The sequence below is a fragment of the Arabidopsis thaliana genome, chromosome 5 (genome assembly GCF_000001735.4).
Source record: "Arabidopsis thaliana chromosome 5, partial sequence".
In the NCBI taxonomy this organism is placed as follows: Eukaryota; Viridiplantae; Streptophyta; class Magnoliopsida; order Brassicales; family Brassicaceae; genus Arabidopsis; species Arabidopsis thaliana.
Window position 1 is genome coordinate 12,465,924 of NC_003076.8, and position 21,552 is coordinate 12,487,475.

At 38.5% G+C, this 21,552-nt stretch overlaps 6 pseudogenes across 6 annotated transcripts; 3 read left to right on the forward strand and 3 right to left on the reverse strand.

Annotated features, from left to right (window-relative positions):
* Nucleotides 1-186: 186 nt before the first annotated feature.
* AT5G33220 lies at nucleotides 187-2,998 on the forward strand (annotated as a pseudogene; the record flags this gene model as incomplete). The annotated part of the gene is made up of 6 exons: nucleotides 187-213; nucleotides 427-552; nucleotides 992-1,306; nucleotides 1,507-2,293; nucleotides 2,420-2,532; nucleotides 2,603-2,998.
* A 964-nt stretch (nucleotides 2,999-3,962) lies between these two features.
* On the reverse strand, nucleotides 3,963-4,802 carry AT5G33223 (annotated as a pseudogene; the record flags this gene model as incomplete). The annotated part of the gene is made up of 1 exon: nucleotides 3,963-4,802.
* A 2,156-nt stretch (nucleotides 4,803-6,958) lies between these two features.
* AT5G33226 lies at nucleotides 6,959-10,042 on the reverse strand (annotated as a pseudogene; the record flags this gene model as incomplete). Its single annotated transcript has 1 exon — nucleotides 6,959-10,042.
* A 711-nt stretch (nucleotides 10,043-10,753) lies between these two features.
* AT5G33230 lies at nucleotides 10,754-11,211 on the forward strand (annotated as a pseudogene; the record flags this gene model as incomplete). The annotated part of the gene is made up of 2 exons: nucleotides 10,754-10,940; nucleotides 11,018-11,211.
* A 2,139-nt stretch (nucleotides 11,212-13,350) lies between these two features.
* Nucleotides 13,351-15,813, reverse strand: AT5G33232 (annotated as a pseudogene; the record flags this gene model as incomplete). Its single annotated transcript has 1 exon — nucleotides 13,351-15,813.
* Nucleotides 15,814-17,659: 1,846 nt separating this feature from the next.
* AT5G33234 lies at nucleotides 17,660-21,514 on the forward strand (annotated as a pseudogene; the record flags this gene model as incomplete). The annotated part of the gene is made up of 1 exon: nucleotides 17,660-21,514.
* Nucleotides 21,515-21,552: the final 38 nt, after the last annotated feature.

A 21,552-nucleotide genomic window follows, 5' to 3' on the forward strand; every position in this document is an offset into this window, starting at 1 on the left:
AATAGAGAAGCTTTATGAAACATTCACTTTCACAGCCACAGGAAAACAAAGAAAAAACAACTGCAACTAGCAGGGGATTTTGTTTCAAACAAATGCAAGTTGTCAAATTAGACAAGACAACTCTTTTACATCTTTATTGTCTCCACAACTCTAAAATTCAAACACCCAATTAAACTATAATCGTAAATGGGAGAAGAAACAGAGGGTGAACGGGTATTTTCCCAAAATTCAAACACCCAATTAAACTATAATCGTAAATTCAAAACCCAATTCAAACACCCAATTAAACTATAATCGTACAATCAACAGAACTCGGGAACTCGAACGAGTCACGACTCGTTATCACTCTAATAAGCTATGTTAAACAAAGTTTAGGTTTTAAACCTTCTTCTTCATCTTCTTCGAGTAGGGTTTCAATCCAAGTAGTTGGAGCTGTACGGATCCGAGATAAACCAATTCGACTCTGATAGGTTGAAGATACCCTTAGCTTTCATGAAGAAGAAGATGAGAACCAGTGGAAGGAGGGCTCGTAAATGGGAGAAGAAACAGAGGGTGAAAAGTGAGAACTCACCTCTTATGCCACTATTGTAGAAGAAATAATCAGTCGTGCCATTCTTATGTTTGAAATTTTATTATTGATATTTTTTTAAATCGAAAAAATGAGTAAAGGACGAAACATTCATGGCAATCCACGAAAACTACAAGAAAACTTAATTTGTTGGGCTCGGGCTCAATAAAAAATGTAAATATTCGGCCCAGTTGTATTATTTACCTTAGAAACTACAGAAAAACCTAAGTAAGAAAACTTCTTCCCTTTTTCAACTTCTCGACTTCTTCTCTCTTCTCTCCGTCGTTTTCTCTCTCTCCCTTCTCTCGTCTCCGACGACACCAATTTCGCCGGAAAACTCAATTTCTTCTCTTCTTCTTTCTTCTCCGTTTTCGGTTCGTCTTTGTCTCTTTCATCTCCGCAAATTTATTTTCCAATGGCTAGAGTAAAAGACTCTTCTGGGAATATGAATCAACTAGGGTTGAAGCGACCAAAGCCGGCGAAATTCCTCCATCAGTCGAAGAGGCCGCCGCCGAGATTCCCCAAAGAGATGAAGAAGGCGCAAAGCTTCTTACAACAGAAGAGGAAGCCGGAGAAATTCAGCCTACAACCAGCGATTGTGACGCCGCCGATTTGGGTCATTCAAACGCCGTCGGAGGGGATTCAATTGACGATTTTTCAGACCCAAATGCCGATTCTTGTGAAGAAGAAAAAGAGACAACGAATGCAGTTGTTCAACATGATGATGCAGCAAATAAGGTATGAGAGAAGACCGTTATTTTTTGGATTAGGCTCGTTTTAGGATATTATGCATTGGTAAATGATTGGATTTGTGAATGGTGCTTCAGATAAAACAAGTAGTACAACTAGGTCGTAAATTTGTGAATGGTCATTCAGGAACAAGTAGTACAACTAGGTAGTTAATGTGGAATTGAAAGTATTTTGAATTGAATATGCAGGATGATGGTGATGATGATAACCTGTCGCAGAATATGCAGGATGGTGATGATGATAACCTGCCGCAGAATATGCAGGATGATGATGATAATCAACCATTGCCGCCAGAAGTTATGTACTTTGATCCAACTAACTACACGAAGGTGTGTAAGATAGGAACGAGGTGTCAGTTGGTACAAACAGTGGAATTTATAGAGACTTTGGATGCAGAACTGAAGTGGTTTAGGAATCATGACCAATTTAAGCACATATTCCACATGCCTAAGGAGCCCAATCACATGATTCAAGGCATGTGGATGCTTATGGTTCGCACGGCGAAGACAGAATTGGCGAGAGAGTGTTGGTTTGTTGCCAATGGAGTATCTATAAGGTACTCAATTAAAGAGCATGCATTGTTGACCGGTTTGAACTGCCGTGAGTACCCAAAATACTATAAGACTTTAGGCAGTTTGAAGTTTGTTGAGAAGTTGTTTAAGAGGACTGAAGACATCAAGATTAAAGACGTGGAAGAGAAGCTGGAAGAGTTTAAGAGTGAGAAGTCTACTGCTAGGTTGAAGTTGGCAATTCTGTTATTCTTAGCTAAGGTTATGAAAGCTGATTCTAAAGGGGATTCGAAGATAGAGGAGTTGCTTCTTAGGATTGTGGATAATGTCAGAGCTTGTGAGACATTCCCGTGGGGACGTTTTTCCTTTGAGAAGTGTATGGAAGGGGTGCGGAGAGTAATGAAGAACATGAAAGGTGTGGTGAAACCCAAGGCACAGACTGCTTTTTATGGATTTATTACTCCAGGTAAGTAGTCGAGTAAATTATATGAGTGGCTAGATTTTGTTATTGTGAACTTGCATTTACTTTTATGTTTTTGTGTCTAGATTCTTACATTTGAGTGCATTCCGCATCTTGGGAAGAGATTTAGAGAAGCTGTACCTGCAGACAAGGAATGTCCAAGAATGTGCAAGCACAAGTTCAGTGAAAGTTGCATGAAGGGATTTACTTTGGAAGAAATAAATGAAGCTTTTGGAGATATAACAGTTAGCTTTGTTCTCTTGAAATCTATGTTTATAATCTTTGTGGTGTTTGAAATATATGTTTACTTGACAGGATATTTCAAGCATCTTGGAACCTGATATGGATGAGAGAAAGATGTTGTCACGCGTTGTAGAGAAGCATGTTGATGATGGTATTGGATATATCGATCCAATTGTTGATAGCTGGAGAGAGAGGCTTATCGTAGAGAAAAAGAAGATTTTTTGGCGTAGTCTCTACCAAGCAGACATTGATGGTAGACGTATTGAAACTGTTGATGATGGTCCAGCTGTACCTGAAATCCCTGGGACATCTATTCTCTCGTTCCAGGAAGCTATGGAGAAAGGATTTGACAAGCTCATGGACAAGCTTGCTTTGATGGATAGCGAAATCAAGCGGATTTGTGTGAGAGTACAAGGAATAGAGGAATATGTGGCAGATCAGCTTGAGAAAGAGGCAGAAAAAGCCTGATAATAGTTTTTTAGTCAATTATCCTAAAACAACAATCATGTCGTTGTAGTATTTTAGGTTGTCAATCTAAATGGGTGTGATGCTAACAATCAAGATGTGATCAGAAGTCACTAAGTCAAGCCAAGCAATAACAGGTTTTGGTGTGTTCTAGCAGTCGTAAGTGAACATGCAGAAAACAGAAATTCAAGCAGAAACAGTAAAACACACGACCAACACAGCTCTTTGCAGAGCACTGGGTGAGGTCGAGTAACAGACAGAAAGTATAACAGGGATACTCGACTGCACAGTTTGTTGCCAGACAACTGGGTGGTCGAGTATCAGGTCGAGTAACAGTAAAGAATTGCAGAAACTAAGCAACAGATGACAAGATGCAGTAAACAACAGTAGAGTAAACAAAGAATTCAATCAGATAAAGAATTCCCGAGGATGGGGTAATTGAGTAGTTTCGTTTCCTCAGTTTATAGGTGATTGATATGCTCAATAAATTAACCCTAGACAACAAGTTCATTAACCAAATCTAAGTGCCACCGCAACAGAGACTCTCAAGTTAACCTAGTCACAGACTCAATCACCATTGACGAGAGCTAACCTAACATGCATTATGAATCAAAAAGTTAAAGCCAAAACGCTCCCTGCAACCAATACCTTGGTACAGGGTCACGAATCTCTGGAATTAGTGGTTCAGACATTTCATCGAACACCTTTTGGGCGCGGAAATGTCTGGGCTCAAATTTCAGTTGATCACAAAGCAATAGGCATTAAGAACAACTAATCCAGAAGGGATCTATCAACCAATACTCAATCACCTAGCATACTGAGAATTCTACACTACTCTAACTCATCCTCAGAAACCTATTCACTACTCAGACATCATAACAGTAAGCATAAACGTTGAACAAGTTGAAAACATGGTAACAACAGTGTAACAGCAGGATGATAACAGAATGAACAATAGTAAACGAAATTAAGAACAAAAGCTGAATACTGAATACTGAATAGATAAAGAGAAATCCGGATTACAAAAGGTATAGAACACAAGGTCTGCGGAATAAAACTAGATAAAAACTTCTTGTTTGCAAAAAATGTGAAGTACATGCTACTTATAGCCAAATATTCCGAAACCCTAATACTCAAAACGACGAAGTATTGGGACGGATTAAGAATTGTACTCGACCCATGTGGTCGAGTGGGAGGTCGAGTGATTAGCTGGAGTCTTCTTTTCTTCTTTGTGCTCGAGTGTCTAGTTGAGTGCGGAATGAAGAAGGCTCTGAAGCTTGTCATCGAGTATGCAGTCGAGTGGTGTGATGGTGATACTCGACTTCCAGGTAGAGTGAGGAGGTCGAGTAGTGGTCTAGCAATGGGATGAAGTCACTCAACCTGGTGGTCGAGTGATGTGAACGAGTGGTGGTCAGAAGATGGGGATGAAGTCACTCGGCCTGGGGGTCGAGTGATGTGATCGAGTGGTGGTCAGAAGATGGAGATGAAGTCACTCGACCTGGGGGTCGAGTGATGTGATCGAGTGGTGGTGTCTTCTACTCGACCTGAGGGTCGAGTGGTCTCTTGAGATCCTGAAGCTCCTACTCGACCTCTGGGTCGAGTGGTTTGTCATGATCAGGTCCGCTTCTTCCAGTTAGCTCGTCGACGACTCCAAATCACCTGAAAACAACACAAATACGCAACATGCATGCAAAACTATCCTAAACATGCAAAGTGATGACAAATGATGTGAAATGGTATAAAACAGTGATGATATGATGCTAAAATGATGACAAATGGATGCTCAAAACATGCAAAATACACACTTCTCAACTCCCCCAAACTTAGTCTTTGCTTACCCTCAAACAAACAATCAAGAACAAGCTGGAGGTGAGGTTTGAAAGCGGGGACTCAGAGCCAAAGCACCAGATGAACCAGATGAAATCAATGTCCAAGTTGAAAGTTCTAAGCTGCAAGATCGAATTCTACTTAAAAACGTTAGCCATGCCTCATCATCAATCAATCCGACTCATATGCTCGACCTGCACAAGTTTTCAAATCTACCAACCCCTTTAACATTCATTAGTTCTGGAACGTGAATCAAGCAATGCATCATCAAAGAACTCATTCGGCTAAGGTAAAAGGTCAAGAGACAAAGATGGTCCCTTACAGAATAGGCTTCAGTAACAGGGGATCTCTCAAAAAAAAATTAAGCTTTAGTTGAATGCTAAAGGTAAGTCCCAAGCTATGCATACAGAGATAAGATCCCATCTACCTAGAGTACATCAAATGAAGCTCTAATAGTAATCCCATCTCCAATCCCAATACAAGAACTAAATTCTACCCTTTGCATTCATGAATCTTTTAAGCCCTTTTTCTAATCATTCTTTTCTTTTGTCTTAACTCTAGGAGAAGCTTTCTCAACACTTTGATACATCTAGCGGATTTGGATTTCTTTAACAACTAAGGTTCCTGTTTTTAACATTTTAAAACCAAGGGCTTTCGCCCATCTTCAATAGCTAACAAGAACTCTTTCTTTTCTTTTCAAATCCCAAAACCTTTACTAGACTTTTTCTGTTTCTTTAGCTTACTTCACCTAGAGTCTTTTACCTTTTCTTATCAATGAATCAACCCTTTTTTTTTCTTTTAAACACATCCCAACCCAAAGTATAAGCGCCCACCTAGTCCTATCTAGTCCGAAAAATGCGAACTAGAACTACATGAGACACTATCTTTGTCGTTACGAACCTAACACTTTCTACCAAGCTTAATCGGAATAAGACCTCACAAACACTCACAAGTGATATAGGGATTGAAAGAAAGTCTAGGTTTGGGTTTGGGTTAACTGCTCTAATAAGGAGAGTCAGCTACTTGGATTAACAAGAGTGATCTAAATGAATAAGAAAATCCAAGTATTTTAGGGTATCCATGAGTTCAAATTTGATGCAGACATAATAATTAAAGATCAGATTCAGGTTCAAATTGATAGGGAATGGTATCAGATCATGATAGTGTGGTCGAGTAGAGCAATCTAGGCATGGTTCAGTTTTATTTCAAATTCATTGACTACGCAACAGACAACTAGCAATGATGGCACTGAGTTTATCCGGTGAATCAAAATGCTTACAAGGCTATCTCATCATCATCCCCTATGCATATGCAACAATCCTAAATGAAACACTCTAGACTCGATCCTAAATGTAATGCAACTACATGAACACTCTATTTTTGTGAAATCATTTTCTGAAATTTTTCAAATTTTTTTGGTTTTTCTATGCCTTAGATGAATGCAGACTCAAAAATATACACAATGCAACACACACTTCCTGAGCCCTCTCCCAAACTTAAATCACACAGTCCACTGTGTGAATAAACTTGGAAGAGAGTACTCAGGATAAATCCAATCACAGAAACAAAAAATGAAGAAACAAATCACAACAGATGATATAATACAATGATGAAGTGAGGCGCTTACCTCAGTCGAAGAATGAACGTAGTTGCTCGTCAATGGCTGCCTGTGATTGCTCCCAGGCCATAGACGAACCGCCCTGTTCTATCTCAGCTCCAGCATGTGGGTACTCGACCTCAGTGCCTCTATGGCGGCCAGCACCGCCATGAGTATACTCGACCTCCATTCTTCTGCTGCGGCCAGCACCGCAGTCGAGTGATCTCCTGCCGTGGATAAACTAAAACATGGTCGAGTATCCTTCATTGCTCTGTGGTCGAGTATAGTGTTGTACTCTCAGAGCTAGAATCCACTTCACTCATCTCTTTATACTTATCTCCTGAAAACACTAACCAAATGCATCAAAAACAACAAGGAAAAATAAAGACATGTACAAAGATAGACATGGGATTTGCTCCTACGTGAGCTTGTTTTAAGTCTCTAAGCTTGACTTCTCATACTCATTAGGCTTAGGGTGGGTTGTAGAGAGGAAATGAGGTCTCCTCTCCTTCTTTAGTAGAGTGATCATCATACTCATTAGGGTTTCTTGACAGGTCTGCAATTGGGTACTCAGTGGCCATGTCCTCACAGTAAGCTTCTTTTTTATCAAGATAGTCTTCTCCTCTAGACCATTCCGACGTGAATTCACATCCTTCTTTGCTGACAAGTATAGTGGCTCCATCGTGAGGGGCGTGCTTAATGTTGAGTGGTACTTGGTTCGCTTTTCCATTGAGCTCCTTGATTTGATCCTTTAGCTCTTTCACAATATGTGTTAGCTCTTGTATGGCTTTGTCTTGCCATTTAGATCTCTCCTTGAGTTGTAACCAATCATCTGACATCTGAGTGCTTGCCTTGAGTTTTTTGGTCAAGCATGAGCTTTCAGGACAAGTTGGAGGCTTCTTCGAGTTGTTGGTGGAATTAGTTGGTCGAGCATGTGTTGAACTTACTTCATTAGCTTTCATAACCTTTGTGTCAGACCCCATCAAACCCTTGTAAACCTCTGAGCCAACTACTGCCTTGTGTGAGTCTAATGACTTCTCAGAACTCAAAGTTTCACTAAGGAGATACCCACCTTTACCACTATTGATCAAAACAGTTTTTGAATTATTTGCTTTTTCAAGTTCCAATAGCAGTTCACCAGCTAACTGTTCCACTTCCTTAACTAAGAAGGTTTGTTCTTCTATTGTCGGCTTCTTCATAGCATCATTGATATCAAACTTCATATCCAAATTCTTTCCTAGATTAAGATCAATCTTTCCTCGCTTAACATCTATGATTGCTCCAACTGTAGCCAAAAAAGGTCTTCCTAATATCAAGGGATCTTTTGGTTCTTAATCCATGTTTAGCACTACGAAGTCTGTAGGCACCTCCACATTTCCAATCTTGATAGGCAAATCTTCTAATAACCCATGAGGTAGTCTAACAGACCTATCTGCCAAGATCAAGGAGATATTGCAGTATTTATACTTGTTGAAACCCAACCTCTTAGCTACTGAGAGTGGCATGAGATTTACTGATGCTCCTAGGTCACAAAGGCATTTATTGAAAGTCAATGAACCTAGGGAGCATGGTAGAGTGAATGAACCAGGGTCTCCTAGCTTTTCTGGGACATCGTTCTCCTGTATGATGGCACTGCACTCATGGCTCAGAACTGTTGTTTTCTGAACCTCTTGAATTCTCTCCATGATCAAGTCTTTGAGGAACTTTTTGGAATCCGGGATACGCGTTAGAGCATCAGCAAGAGGTATCCTTAATTCGACTGCCTTGATGTTCTTGGCAAACATAGCTCTGTACTTATCTTCTAACTCTTTCTTATGTCGACCAGGAAATGGAAGTGGGGGCTTGTAAGGATGAGGAATGGAGACTTTTTCTTTGCTTTTGACAACAACATGTTTCGGATCAATTGGTGATGTTGCTGGGAAGGTCGGTCGAGTGAAGTGGTCGAGTGGCAGCTCGAGTGACAAGTCGAGTGGCTGCTCGAGTGACTGGTCGAGTGGCTGCTCGAGTGACTGGTCGAGTGGCAGCTCGAGTTGTTTGTCAGCTTGATCTTTATTGAGACTGAAATCCTCCCCATCTTGGTATGCACTGTCCTCAGTTACTGACTTGAGTCTCTCTCTAGTGGATAACTAACTTCCACTCCTTATGTTGATAGCATGAACATTACCATACTCCTTGGGATTCTGAATTGACTTCCCTGGAAGTCCCGTAACTTTGGGAGCAGAGGTAGATGCGAATTGTCCTTCTAATTATCTGACTTTGGAATTCAACGCCTCCACTTTTGCATTCAGGTCATTGTAGTTGCAGTCCAGCTTGTGGTGCAATTCGGATAACTTCTTAGCAATTTCCATGGAGCTATATGCTTGTCCATGTAGCAGTTGTTGGACCATCTGTTTTATTTCAGCATCAGGAGCAGCAAGACCTTGGTTTTGCGGAGGTGCAAACCCAGGTGGTGGTGGTTGTTGGTAGTTCCCCTGGAATTGCTGCTTGGGAACAAAACCTTGATTGTAGGGAACAAAAGGTTTGTTCTGACCTTGTTCTTGTTGTGGAGGATACACTTGATCCTGAGGATTAGCAACGTTGGTGCTGCGGTAAGAGAGGTTGGGGTTGTTCATCTTGAAGTTGTTGTACCCTTTATAGCCACCTTGATTGTTGATGTAGCTAACTTCTTCTAATTGGATAACCTCCCCATCTTGGACTTGATACTGCTTGTCATCAACAAGGAAGTGCACATGCTTCTGCTGGCTACGAAGAATCTTGTCCAGCTTGTCATTCAGCACTTTGATCTCCTTTCTGTGTTTGTCATCAGAGTCAGTTGTGCCTCTGATAGTTCTGTCGCAGTCCTCGTTGTAATTACCATCTGATTGAGCAAGGTTCTCAACCAATTCTCAGCCTTCTTCAACATCTTTTTTCTGGAAATTCCCATTGTTGGCGGTATCCAGAAGCATTCTAATGCGTGGTAGGACTCCTCTATAAAGAGTGCTGAGCAGAGAGGCTTTAGTAAAGCCATGATGAGGGCATTGGTTGGTGTAACCCTTGAAACGCTCCCATTCTTCACAGAAGCTTTCACCAGTCTTCTGTGAGAAACCAGAAATCTCATTTCTGAGTCTTGCAGTTCTGGCATTGGAGAAGAACTTTGATAGAAAAGCCTTCTTGCAATCATCCCAGGTGGTGATTGAGTCATGGGGCAGATTCTTCTCCCAGATGTGTGCTTTGTCGCCCAAGGAGAAAGGAAACAAACGGAGCTTGAATCCGTCTTCACTGACACCATTGATCTTTGTCAGGTTGCAGAGCCTATCGAATTCATCTAGGTGGTCGAGTGGATCCTCCATTAGCAGACCATGAAATTTATTCCCCTGAATTATCGAGATGAGACCACTCTTAATCTCGAAGTTGTTGTTCTGGATAGCAGGAGGTGCAATTCCTTTCCTCTGACGGTGATCACGTGGTGCATCTCCAGCACCAATGTTGGCAGTGCCATTTTGTTTATTCTGTTCTTCAGCCATTTCGAGTGGTTGCTGAGGTACAAGGTTGACTGTGTTTCTCCTTTCTCTGAGTTCCCGAGCTATGCGGTCAATGTTGTCGTTGAAAAGGAGGTTCTGATTGCCTGTTGATCGAGTTCGCAAACAGCAAAGATGTACCTGGATCAAGAAGACAACAAGAAAAACACACAGTTAGTAACCGAAAAGAAAATTGAAAAAGAACTTGATCGAAGCAAGTCTGAAATCTCAAATGTAACAAACAAACACCCAATTGGCAACGACGCCAAATTGATAATAGGTTTTTAGTCAATTATCCTAAAACACCAATCATGTCGTTGTAGTATTTTAGGTTGTCAATCCAAATGGGTGTGATGCTAACAATCAAGATGTGATCAGAAGTCACTAAGTCAAGCTAAGCAATAACAGGTTTGGTGTGTTCTAGCAGTCCTAACAGAAATTCAAGCAGAAAACAATAAAACACTCGACCAACACAGCTCTTAGCAGAGCACTGGGTGAGGTCGAGTGACAGGTCGAGTAACAGACATAAAGTATAACAGGGATACTCGACTGCACAGTTTGTTGCCAGACCTGGGGGTCGAGTGATGTGATCAAGTGGTGGTGTCTTCTACTCGACCTGAGGGTCGAGTGGTCTCTTGAGATCCTGAAGCTCCTACTCGACCTCTGGGTCGAGTGGTTTGTCATGATCAGGTCCGCTTCTTCCAGTTAGCTCGTCGACGGCTCCAAATCACCTGAAAACAACACAAATACGCAACATGCATGCAAAACTATCCTAAACATGCAAAGTGATGACAAATGATGTGAAATGGTATAAAACAGTGATGATATGATGCTAAAATGATGACAAATGGATGCTCAAAACATGCAAAATACACACTTATCAAAGCCCGTTATGAAGATATGCGTCCTGGTTCAGCTACTGATTTTGTGCCACCGTCTTATCAACCAAGGGATACTCAGAGCAAGGCCTTGGTTATTCACAGTGGAAGCCGTGACCCAGTACCTCCAACTATTGAGTCTCTAAGTGAGTAGTTTTGGTGAACTTTTGTGTAGTGATGCTTTCACAATAGTTCTTACATGTTTGGTTACATATTTTTGTAGGTGATGGCAGCGATGAGTCTGATGAAGAGGATAAGAAGAAGAAGAAGAAGAAGAAGCAGATATCGAAGAAGAAGAGAAAGCATGTTGGTCCTACTCTGGAAACTGGGAAAAAACGTGGAAGGAAACCTTCCAAGTTTAAGGGGGAAAAGTTTACAGCTGAGGGGAAGCAAACGAGGAAGAGACAGAAGAATTAGGACTTTGACTTTTCTTTCTTGCTTATGTGTGTGTGTGGACTTGTAGGTGTTTGGAGAAATAGGACTTTGACTTTCTTTTTGTGTATTTGGGAATGTTATGCGTTTTCTTTTGATGTTGAACATTGTAGTTTATGTGTAGAGGACAAACTTATTTTATGAAATGGTTTATGTGTTTTAGGATTTATTAAAATCAAATCGTTTGGCTAAGTTGTCCCGTTTGGCCGGTCAATAATACAAGAGTGGCTAAGTTGTCCCAGTTGGCCGGTCAATAATACAATAGTGGCTAAGTTGTCCCAGTTGGCCGGTCAAAACACACAACTTAAAATACAAGAGTTGCTAAGTTGTTCCAATTGGCCGGTCAATACACATAACTTAAAATAGGAAAATACATGTCTAATTAGGTTCAACTATTACACAAAATCCAGAAACATAATATAATTAGGTTCAAATATTACATAAAATCCAGAAACATAACATAATTAGGTTCAAATGCCATACACCATCCTCAATAACATAAAACACATCATAATCACCATGTAGAAAGTAATGCCCTAAGCCTATCAATCTCGACTTCTTTGGCGAGTAACCTTTCTTTAAGGATTTCAATTTCGCCTTGCATGAGATGAACAGTTTCCCGGATGGACGCCAAAGCATGATTACATGCTAGTTGTCCATGTCTTAGTGCGGAATAAGGTTTGTGATTTACCTTCTCAAGCTCCTCAGTTACCGCCTGATCCCACCACTGAATAAGGTGGTTTCGGGACTCGTAGTCTTCAGCCTGCGAAAGAGAGAAGACTTCATAAATATAATTCACTTGTACTTTGTTGTTCCAATGAAATGAAAAACACAATAACTTACTTTAAGCATTGGGCATTTGTAGACTCTGTCGCCTTGCCTATAACCAGTTTTGCACACTTCAAGTTTTACAGGCTTACCACAAAAACATTTTTCTGGAACCCCCCAATTTGCATCGGCATTCGCCTCTCCACTATTCCAACTAGCTTCGGATGTGGATGGTTGAGAGTAACTATAGGGCATCTACAGAACAAAGAAAGAAAGAGATATGAATCATGAACGCTATAAACCCTAGATCTATTTGAAATCACGGCGGCTATAAACCCTAGATTTATTTGAAATCACGGCGGCTAGAAACCCTAGATCTACTAATTACGGCGGCTAGAAACCCTTAAGAAACTCAATATCATACCTTGGTTGTTGTTGTTGTCGTCGTCGGCGGCGGATAATGGGAACCCTAATTTCAGTTGTCGTCGGCGATGTTGGGAAAGGAAGAGAGAAGAACGAGAGAGAGAAAGAACGAGAGAGAGAGAGAAGAGTGAAATAGAAGAGAGAGAGAGAGAAAGAGAGATGAACGAGAATAAATAGGGAGAAACTTTGTAGTGTGAACGCAAAAATCGTAGTGTGAACGTAAGTCGTGGGGTCTATTTTTAAAAAATATTATTTATTAGAATATTCAGAATACACATAGTTGTATGTATATGTACAGTTGGCCAGAATCACAAACAGTTGAACTATTCTAAAAATTGTGTCTTTGAAGTTGAATCTGAAAATACAACTCATTTTTTTAGTTGGTCCCATAAGTTTAAACATATTAATGGATTTTAATAAGTTTTGATAGAATCATATTTAGTAAATATCTGTTTTCATACATAACGTATGTACATTGGACAATCATGAACTATATATTCCTTGTTATACATAGGTGATTTATTAGGAAACCAGTTTATGATCAAGTTTAGTAATAACAATGTTGTAATATCATATTTTGGATTTATTCAATGTTTAGTTGTTGATAATAGCTGAAAATATTGAGAATTATTTTATCATTTTGTTAACCCTAAAATAAAGATACATATATCAGTTGTCTCAGTTGAACTTAAAAGAATACATTAAACTTGCTAAGAATTCAATAAACTTGCAAAGAATTCAATAAACTTGCACATATTCAATACAAATACGAAAACATAAAACAGTTGTCGAAGTTTAAAATAGTACATCACACTTGCAAATAATATAATACAAATACAAATGAACTCAGTTGTATTGGTTGAACCCTTTATGCAGTTGGCCAGGTTGTTCCGGTTGAACCCTTTCTGCATCAGACTTAGTCTTCCTCAGGCTGCAGCCAAGCCTCCAAGTTTATTCTAGGTTGCGATTTTCTCCTCTTTCGCGCTTCACCAGCTGATGGAAACCGCTTATCTTGATTTCATCCTGGTCCTTTTGGTGTGTATTCCGGCGGAAAGGCAACTAACTCTTTAATATGGGCAGGAAGAACCCAATCCGACTCATGTGGGACTACATACAACGTCCGGTAATAGGCTAATGCCCAACTCTCTATCAAGTAATACACAGAGCAGAGTCCGTAGATGGTTGTATTCGCATTTCTCCCTTCCTTGCGGGCAAGGTGCCTTGCTGCGGCCATAGCATGGACACACGGGATCTTGTCTATATCAAAACATTTGCATGAACAACTTTTCATTTTCAAATCCACCAGAAAACTTACCGAGTTGAGATCAATCACGTTGTATTCTTGGTTGTAACTGTTAAGCTCAATCATAGTTAATTTGGCTCCAACTGGACATCTACTGTGCAATATGTTCTCCACAGTAGGCACAACTTGTGATGTGATTGAACAAGAACCTGAATCTTGCCTATGCTCGTTGAACCATTCAGAAAACTTAGAAATCATCACATCAATCATTGGTAACAAGTGATACTTCCTCGCTTTTTTAAACACACCATTAATGGACTCCGCAGAATTACTAGTGTCAATGTTATACTTGTCTCCTTTAAAATGGCACCTCGACCATTTCTCAAACCCTACTTTCACAAGAAAGTCAGCAGCTTTAGGCCATTTACTTGTAAAATGACCAAACTCTTTCTCGAACTCACTCTCAGTATATGCATGAGCACAATCCCTGAACTTGTCAGCAGCTCCATCCTTGTCAATTTTCACATGATCTCTCATGTTTTGAGACAAATGCCATATACAAGCTGCATGAAGCGCATTCGGGTACACCGTCTTGACAGCCTTCTTTATGCTTTGATGCCTATCACTAATAAAGACCAATCCGGGAACATCCGAATATACAGTTTTCAGCTTTTCTAAGAACCAAATCCAACTTACATCCTTCTCGCTATCAATGATTCCAAACGCAAGTGGATAATGATGATGATTAGGATCTTGTGCTGTTGCAATAACCAACATCCCACCATACACAGTTTTAAGATGAGTTGCATCCACAACTATCACTTTCCGCATTGCCCTAAAACCTTCAATGCAAGCGCCTAATGCAATGAAGAGGTACTTGAACCTTTTCTCTCCTTCCAACTCCACATAAGTTACTGTCCCTGGATTTACCTTCTCTAACATGTAAAGATAAGAAAATAACATCGTGTAGCTTCTTTCCGGAGTCCCTCGCACATCACTAACATGTAGCATTTTGCCTCTTAACGCAGTGGAGTATGAAAAATGCACCCCAAGTCTTCCTCTTACAATCGACATAATGTTTTTTGGAGTTGGGGTCTCTAAATTTCCGGGATAGTCACAATGCAAAACCGATGCTATTAATCTTGGTGTGCCTCGCTGTATACTGTTGCTTGTAGTCTCAACACTCCGAGAGCATGTATGCATCTTTCTATGCACTCTAACACTCCAAAAATGAGATTTCTTAGTTCTCGCAACTCTTAGATACCAAGTACACCCTTTAGAAGCTTGGCAGCATCGTAGCATAAGTCTCAACGGGTCTGATTTAATAGTATAGACTCCAAAAACTTCTTGCTTTGCAGCTCTGTTAACCAATTCCCACACAGCCTCCCTTGAACAAAATTCTTGACCAATTTCAATACATGTACCATCATCTCATTCTATAACCTGCGGAGTAACTTCTACACTTCGTGGAATATCGTGAATATCATCATAATCAATCCTAACATCCTCATCTTCTTCCTCAACAGAATTCACCGGCCTTTCCATCGGCCTTTCGACTGCCACGATCTCCGTACCTACTACATTCTCACAATCATTCACATCATTCTCATATCCATCATGCACCATCTCACATACTTCATTTAAAACATCATCCTCTCTTACATTTACACCAACTGAACTTCGACGCTCCAGTACAGAAATTTCCACTCTCCTCTCAACTCCTATACCATTTAATTCCTCCACATGCAAAACAGGAATCCGACTCTCTTCATCAGATTCTGTTAAAAATATGAAGACATCCTCATCATCTACAATATACGTCTCTCTCCGAACTTTAGACAGATTGTAACTCAGTTTCAACTTCATAGAAGCTTCATCAACCGCAACCTTCTTCATGATCTTGTCAACTAACATCGAATATGTAATCTTCTCCAAACTACTCGTCTTAAACGATATAGCATATAGTGAATTTTTACCAATCCACTCATTCACTTCAGAATAGTATCCTCCAAACTCAAAATGTACGTTAGTGTGGATCTTCTTCTTCATCACTCCTGAAAATACAACCAGTTCAACTCCAATCAAACATTTTAATAGTTATACCACATGTACTCTTATCATACGTTGAAATCAATCTCTCGTCGCACTCGATTCTACTGAACCTAATTCGTTACCTTTCAATTGATTTCCAATGTTAATACATACCTATTCGTTAAACTAATTGGTTAATCTAAACTTTGCAAACACAAACCCCAAATCTTTAATATGAAATCTCGGAATTCAAATTCAACTCACATTCAACCTACATTCCTTTGCTCATCACCTCAAATAACGTTTCGGCAACCTCTAATCGATTACTCTTTACTTTGCAAACCAATCATCAAACTATCATATTGAATCTGGGAATTATATATAATTCAAAATCCCAATCTAAAATCATAATGCACCAATGTCAGAGGAAATATGAGAAGAAACTGACATAATTCGTTGCCTTTTACGATGGATTTTCAAGTCGGCGGCGGCCGGAATCGATGGTGGCGGACGAAGAAGAAGAACGTCGATGAAAGAAGAAGAAGACGTCGACGAAGGAGAGAGTTCGGATTCGATTTTCTTTATTTAGCTTTTGAATATCTTTTTCATTTTTTTTAATCAACTCATTAAGGGTACAACTGGTATATCACATTTTCGGTGGCATTCAGATTAACAGATGGCAGTCTAGATTAATTTTTTTCAAAAAATGGCATAAGTGATAAAAATCCGTGAAAAGTGGCTAGAAGTGAAGAAAAGAAGAAGTGTCGAGACTTTGACCAAAAAAAAAATAAAAAATAAAAATAAAGAAGAAGTGTCGAGAAGCCTCTGTTTCAAGTAGAATTTTACAATGTCGTTTATTTGTATTAAGCGATGTCGTTATTAAACTCAGTTGTATTTAAATGGATCCCAAACTTTAGAGTTTCCTTATCTTATGAAAATCATATTATTCTCCTACTCTAACTTTCTTCCGTCTCTTACCTTATTCTCTTCTCATCGAATTCCATTTCTGTTCTAATTTAGGCTTCGAGCTTAACATCTCACCTTTCCTCCTCCTCCTCCTCCTCATCCTCATCCTCCTCCTCATCCTCATCCTCCTCCTCCACCACCGCTACTTCCACCGCTTCCTCCGGTGAGCCCATAGATTTTGTAATTTAGAATTTTTTCTTTTTTTTTCTAAACCATTATTTTTGTTTAAGTAAAATTAAGGTGTACTAGAGCCAATTTTGAGATAAGATGTGTGTTTTTTAATATATAGTTTGCTAATAAATATTTAATAAACTTTCTTTTGTTTTTAAAATGTGAATTATAAACATTCGAGACGTATTCGTTGTTCGCTCCATCAGTCCAATCCGTCAAAGTTGGAGAGAAAAGTATTCCAACAAACCCATGTCTCATGTTTGTTAATGATTTAGGTTGATATGAAAATAAAACCCTAACTTAAACCAAGCACAAACCAAATTAAATCAACAGATTCTTAGACTATTATACGAAAACTTGATTATAAAGGAATTGTCTGTCACGTATAAGAATCGTTAAACCGAGACTATTGTTGATTGTATTTCTCTCGGTTTTATTCTTTATTTAGTTGCAGGTACTAATATATTGTTTGCGTATAAAAGTTTTATAAAAGTTTTCGTATAAGAATTGTCGTATAATTGTCGTATAATAGTCTAAGAATTCCTTTATAATTCCTAAATAGATAAGAATCGTTAAACCGAGACTATTGTTGGTTTTGTTTGTCACGTATAAGTGAATGGTCTTGTTTGTTGTGAAGGAGATGATAGCTGGGTCAATTATTGGTTTATTAGAAAACGTTGGTTTAATTGGTTAACCGGAGTAGTAACGTGAATTGATTTGTTGTGTCATATTGAATTACGTCTTCCATCCAGAAATTTTATTTTATTTTCTCAACTATATTTTCAGGTTATCATGTCTTCAAATAGGAATATATATGCTGAAAGGCATTGGATGTATGAAAGAATCGATCCTACAACCAATCGAGTATCACAAGCTTTTTATGAAGGATTGGACAATTTTTTGAAGTTTGCAAAAAGTCAGCCTTTATTTTTGGAGAATAAAAAACTTTTTTGTCCGTGTATTAAGTGTGGAAATGGAGGAAGACAACAAGAAGAACATATCGTGTCAACACATTTGTTCAGCAAAGGTTTTATGCTTAACTATTGGGTTTGGACTTCTCATGGGGAAGATTATAATATGTTAATAAACAACAATTCTGAAGAAGATACTGTTAGGTTTGAGTCTCACATAGAACCAGTGGATCCTTATGTCGAAATGGTTTCAGATGCATTTGGTAGTACAGAATCAGAGTTTGATCAGATGAGGGAAGAAGATCCTAATTTCGAGGCAAAAAAGTTTTATGATATTTTGGATGCTGCAAAACAACCTATTTACGATGGATGTAAAGAAGGTCTTTCAAAACTTTCCTTAGCAGCTCGACTTATGAGTTTGAAGACGGATAATAATTTGTCTCAAAATTGTATGGACTCGATTGCTCAGATTATGCAAGAATATTTGCCAGAAGGTAACAACTCACCAAAGTCGTATTATGAGATCAAGAAGCTTATGCGGTCTTTGGGTTTACCTTATCAAAAGATCGATGTTTGTCAAGACAAATGCATGATATTCTGGAAAGAGACTGAAAAAGAAGAGTATTGTTTGTTCTGTAAAAAAGATAGATATCGTCCTACTCAGAAGATCGGGCAAAAGAGCATTCCATATCGCCAAATGTTTTATTTGCCGATAGCCGATAGATTGAAAAGATTATATCAATCTCATAATACTGCAAAACATATGAGATGGCATGCAGAACACTTAGCGAGTGATGGAGAAATGGGGCATCCATCAGATGGAGAAGCATGGAAGCATTTTCACAAGGTACACCCTGATTTTGCTTCTAAACCAAGAAATGTTTATTTGGGGTTATGCACAGACGGTTTTAATCTATTTGGTATGTCTAGACATAACTATTCATTTTGGCCTGTAATATTGACACCGTATAATCTGCCACCTGAGATGTGTATGAAACAAGAATTTATGTTTCTAACGATACTAGTTCCTGGTCCAAATCATCCTAAGAGAAATTTAGATATATTTCTCCAACCATTGATAGAAGAGCTGAAAGATTTGTGGGTTAACGGTGTTGAAGCATATGATATTTCTACTAACCAGAATTTTCTCTTAAAAGTTGTGCTCATGTGGACAATAAGCGACTTTCCTGCATATGGTATGCTTTCTGGATGGACAACTCATGGTCGGTTGGCATGTCCTTATTGTTCGGATCAAACCGGTGCATTTTGGTTAAAGAATGGTAGAAAACATGTTGGTTTGATTGTCATCGATGTTTTCTACCGGTTAATCATAGCTATCGAGGGAACAAGAAAGACTTTAAAAAAGGAAAGGTTGTGAAAGATAGTCCACTGGAGATACTAACAGGCGAGGAGCTTTATAATGAAGTTTGTTGTTTACCAAAAACAGTTGATTGCGGGAGAAACCATGGACGATTAGAAGGAGCATTATAAAAGGATACAGTTGATTAGAAGGATAAGCAAAACATTCTTTGGGAGCTATCTTATTGGAAAGATCTAAAACTTCGACACAATCTTGATGTGATGCACATCGAAAAAAACGTTTTGGATAATTTCATCAAGACGTTACTGAATGTGCAGGGAAAAACGAAAGATAACATCAAATCACGACTTGATTTGCAAGAGCACTGTAATCGCAAAGATTTGCACTTAACACCTGAGGGCAAGGCACCAATCCCAAAGTTTAGACTAAAACCTAATGCCAAAGAGATATTTCTACGATGTCTCGAAAAAAATGTTAAATTTTTAGATGGATATTCATCAAGTTTAGCTAACTGTGTTGATCTACAAGGAAGAAAATTAACAGGGATGAAAAGTCATGACTGTCATGTTTTAATGCAAAGACTCTTTCCAATAGCTTTTGCTGAGCTTATGGATAAATCTGTACACGATGTGCTATCTAGTAAGTTTCAACATTCGATTAATTTATTTTAATCTCTCTGCATTTTTCTGTTATTTTTTTAGTTTTTAATTAAGACTGTTGATAGCGATATTCTTATTTATGTGAATCTATTAATTTTTTAATTGGAAGCTGAGCATGATTGTAATTTTTTGCATTTTTTTTTTTTTAAAAATCATAATTATATAGCTCGTAAAGATAAAAAAACATATAGATATGAGAACATTTTTAAATTATCATTAACTTTTTTGTTCATATTGTTTTGAGAACATTTACCATTTCTTCATATAACAGTTATTTTTTATATGTGTAGGTGTTAGCTTATTTTTTCGGGACCTATGCGCAAGAACTATACACAAAGATGGTGTTGAAATGTTGCAAAAAAATATTTGTATGCTTCTTTGTAACCTCGAGAAAATATTTCCTCCTTCTTTTTTTGATGTCATGGAGCACTTGCTAATTCACTTGCCACACGAAGCTAGTCTTGGAGGACCTGTGCAGTTTAGATGGATGTATTGTTTTGAACAATACATGGGACATCTAAAAAAAAGGTGAAAATAAGGCAAAAGTAGAAGGTTCGATCGTTGAGCAATACATCAATGAAGAAATTTCTACTTTTTGTATTTATTATTTTGATCGACACATCAAGACAAAAAATCGAGCAGGAGATCGACACTATGATGGTGGTAATCAAGAATATACACATGAGTTTGATGGAGTTCCAGATATATTTTCTCAGGCAGGAAGAGGCAGTGGGAAAGAAAGTGAGATATGGCTCCAAGATAAAGATTACCATATCGCACATAGATATATTTTGCGGAACTGCGATCAATTAAGACCATTTGAAAGGTATGACAAAATAATTTGGACATCTGTATGGTTTTTTTTTTTTTTTTGTAGAATTAGTAAAAGACATTGTAAATATTTTTCATGGTTATATATGTATATATAGGTTGATTGATGAGAGCTTGATCGCGGCTAATCCTAGGATAAGTGAAAAAAATCTAAATGAACTTAGAGAAAAGCAATATTCAAGCTGGTTAAAAAAACATGTAAGATATTTTTTTTTTATATGAGATAAATACTTGATAGCTTATAATATAGTATGTGTTTTTTTTTATTGAATCAGGTGGAGGATACTTGGAAGGATAATTCATATCCAGAGTGGTTGTTGAGTATCGTTCATGGTCCAATGGTTAAAGTTACTTGTTGGCCAATGTATTTTTGTCGTGGATACATATTTCATACATATGATCATGGAAAGAACAAAAAGAATGCCAATTATGGAGTTTGTGTCAAAGGTACAACATCTTCTAGCTCAAATGAAGAAGCTGATTTCTATAGAATATTGAGAGAAATTTATGAGCTTCATTATCCTGGACATGTTGATCTTAAGGTCGTGGTCTTCAAGTGTGATTGGTATGATTCAAAAGTTGGGAGAGGTATACGAAGAAACAAGTCAGGGATTATTGATATTAAGGCTAAAAGGCATTATGAAGAGTACGATCCTTTTGTTTTGGCTTCACAAGCAGATCATGTATGTTATGTTCCATATCCACGGATGACTCAGCCGAGAAAAGATCAACAATGGGAAGCAGCAATTATGATACAACCAAGAGGGAAAGTATTGATAAACAAAAATCTGGATTTCACTGCAATGCAACATGATAACGATGATTCTATTGTTGAAGTTCATTCATTACAAATCGAGACACTATCATATCTAGATGCCCAACCAGAAGATCTTGATGATCCAGTAGTAGAAGCCGAAGATGGATCAGATGCTGAAGATGGAAATTCTGATATCGAATTAACTAGTGACGAATCCGAATAATTTTTTTTTTCATTTGGACTTT